Source organism: Solanum tuberosum, unplaced genomic scaffold (assembly GCF_000226075.1).
Source record: "Solanum tuberosum cultivar DM 1-3 516 R44 unplaced genomic scaffold, SolTub_3.0 scf01408, whole genome shotgun sequence".
NCBI lineage: Eukaryota > Viridiplantae > Streptophyta > Magnoliopsida > Solanales > Solanaceae > Solanum > Solanum tuberosum.
Genome location: NW_006240338.1, coordinates 1 through 3,135, shown reverse-complemented (window position 1 = coordinate 3,135; position 3,135 = coordinate 1). Strand labels below are relative to the sequence as shown.

At 33.8% G+C, this 3,135-nt stretch overlaps 1 long non-coding RNA gene across 1 annotated transcript; it reads right to left on the bottom strand.

Annotated features, from left to right (window-relative positions):
- Nucleotides 1-990: 990 nt before the first annotated feature.
- Nucleotides 991-3,094, bottom strand: LOC107059347 (uncharacterized). Its single transcript, XR_001472611.1, has 2 exons — nt 1,683-3,094; nt 991-1,473 (listed from the first exon to the last, which is right to left on the bottom strand). It is a non-coding gene; the product is annotated as an uncharacterized lncRNA (long non-coding RNA).
- Between the last annotated feature and the right edge of the window lie 41 nt (nt 3,095-3,135).

Below are 3,135 nucleotides of genomic sequence, written 5' to 3'. Positions count from 1 at the left end.
TTTAACTGATTTTGAGTGAATTAAGGATAAAAAATATTGTTAATTTGTTTGGATCCCTTATTTCATGCTAACCATTAATTATCTACAATAAGTTCAAATTAAATTACAGGCCACAATTTCAGTTTTTACTTTATTATTTCTAATTCCGTTTTTTTTAATTTTCGTTTTATCTTTTTATTTATTTTTTAAGTTTTTTCCAATTAATTCTTTTTTTTGTGAATTTGTTATAACCTGAAAATTTTAATGTTATAGCTTGAAAGTCTAAATCTACTACTATAGCTTGAAAATAGTACTATAATATGAAATTTACACATTAAAAAAACTCGACCCAAAATTCTCAACCATCATTAAAAGATGGGAAAATTGTATATAATAGCAAATTATTAATTCAAATTAAATGTTATAACCATAGTTTGATTTAATTGTACCCCATAGCAAACTGTTGCTATTTCGTCTCTCTCCTGGTGAATATGGCTCCCCACTCTCATTCTCGCTGAGCAATCTCCCTCGCTTCTCTCGCTTTTATACAAACACGAATGTATAAAATGCGTTTGTGTTTGTATAAAGCGAGAGAAAATTGTATATATGCATATATTTTTGTTCCCCTCTCTCCCTTCTCCCAGATCTCGCTCGCCACTTTCACTCGCCTCCCTCACTTTATACAAACACAAATGTATACATTGTGTTTGTGTTTGTATAAAACAAGAGAAAATTGTATATACAAATACAAATGCATATATTTTCATCCTATACACTTATGATTATACAAATACGATCTTCTCCTGCCCAATTTTTTTGTTGTCTTTCTCGCTTTATACAAACACAGATTATGCAATTGATCATTTGTATATATATACCAAAACAGATTATACAATTGCTTTCTTTTGTATATGTATAACGAAATATACATATTTATGTTTGCTATGGAGCGCAATTATGCAAACTATAGTTATAGCATACAAATATGATTTTTATGTTTGCTATATGTGAAAGTTGCTCAAAAAAGATTATCGTCTTACTAACCATGCTAACCTCAAAATAAAACAAAAACAAAAACATTCTACAAGATTTTTATTTTATTTTTTGCTTTCTTGAACTCTACATTAACAAAAGCAGTAAAAAGTTAACGGAAAAGGGTCAAAATCACCCTCGAACTATTCGAAATAGCTCATATATACCCTTTAAATATGTTTGGAATCAAAACCACCCTTGTCGTCTATGTTTTGGAACACAAATAGCCTTAAAACATTATCTTTGCTATTAGAGCTGACATGGCAGTCCACCCAGGTAGTCCAACATGGCAAAAATACCTTCCTCTCAATAAAGAGAATGCTACTCCATAAGGTTTAACCGAATGCTGGGAATCAGATTAATGTTGGTCCTTAGAAACAGATATGGAATTCCAGAGCTCCTGTCAAAGTAATGAGTTTTAAATGGCTTGTCATCAAGGAAGCTTGTCTAACTCTAGAGAACCTACAAAAAAAAAAGGTATACAGTTAGTAAACAGATGTTTCTTGTGTGAGGAAAATCAAGAAAGCAACAGTCATCTGTTCTTGCATTGCTCTTATACTTCACAAGTTTGACATATATTTCTTAACTACCGGGGTCTGAATTGGTCGACAACAGATTCTGAAGTAGATATGGACTCCTCAAACACTTAAAGAAGGCATGGAACACCATACCTGCTAGCATATGATGGAGTATCTGGAAGGACAGGAATAGAAGATATTTTGATGGACGAAAGAGCTCAATCTGGAAACTCAAATCTGATTTTATATTTACAGTCTCTTGCTGGTGCAAAATGGATATAGTTGAGGATGCTGAAACCCTGTTATAGTTCATAGATACTGTCTAGGTAGCGAGGGTTCACTTTTCTTTTGCTCTTTTTGGATGTAATCACAGCACTTTCTTAGTGCTAGTTTTGAGTTTTGGCATCAATAATATTTACCATTTCAAGAAACATTGCCAAAAACTAGGGACCAGGACATGAAATAATTTCTACATTAAGCTGACGAACTATTGATCAAAGAACAGGTAAAATAACATGTCTGCTACTGGCGAAATTTCTGCTCAAGATTTATCTGAAAGCCACCTACTACAAAATCTTAAACTGCAACATGGGATGCCAAAGTGACAACCAAAACAGAACATAATAAAACAACTTATAGATTCATTAACAGCAGAGTGAAGAAAAAAAAGTCAAGTTTAGAAGGCAAGTCTTTATATTTTGAGAAAGGTAACAATGAGTTCAGACGGAAAAATTTGATCTAAATTCTCCTGAACTTGACGAAAGTTCTCGTAATCCAATTTGCTTTATTTATAAATGTGCAAATAGCTATTGCAGCACAGATATACATCCAGCCCCAGGTACTACATATAACAAAACAAAAGAAAGAGGGGGAAGAAATAAACAGATTTTGAGGAACAGGAAAACTAGATATTGAGGACAAGAAAAATTTAGAGACTTTTATCTCAAAAGAAACATTTAGAGACTATTCCCACCAGAGAAGCACAAGGAAGATGTGAAAATGATAGAAATACCCATAAAAATAAGGCTATCGGTGATATTCAGGAAATAGGAGTCCCCAAATACTAGAGCAGTGCTGAATAATGGGTAGAGCAACCTTTCCTCATTTTTGTATGGACTAAGAGAGTCGAGCTCAGAGTTCACTGGGTAAAAGCTGGCAAAAGCACAGGTCTGGGACTGGAAAATACTGAAACCATATTTGCAGTGCTATAATTCCTATAATGCAAGGCTTTTCAAGGGGAGAAAAGGAAGTTGCTATCTAATGGAGGAGGAAACAAGAAATAATATTCAAGATTTTGGGGATAATAAACATTTCCCTGACATAAGCCAGAAGATAAAATGAGTTGCGAAACCTACCACTTTGTCTTTGGGAACATCAAGACAGCACTAGAAGTTTGACTCCTAGAGGTATGCGAACTCTCTACTCAAGTGTAGTCTGGGTGCTTTCTCTCCAAAGTATCTAATATTTCTTACTCCAAAGGCCAGAATATAAGTGTCTTTTGGATAGATGAAGAAAACAAATGTTCGTTCCCCTCCACCCTGTTTTAAAGTTTTTACTTTGGCACAATAAAGCTGTCACGACCCGATTTCTCAAGTCATGATGGCAC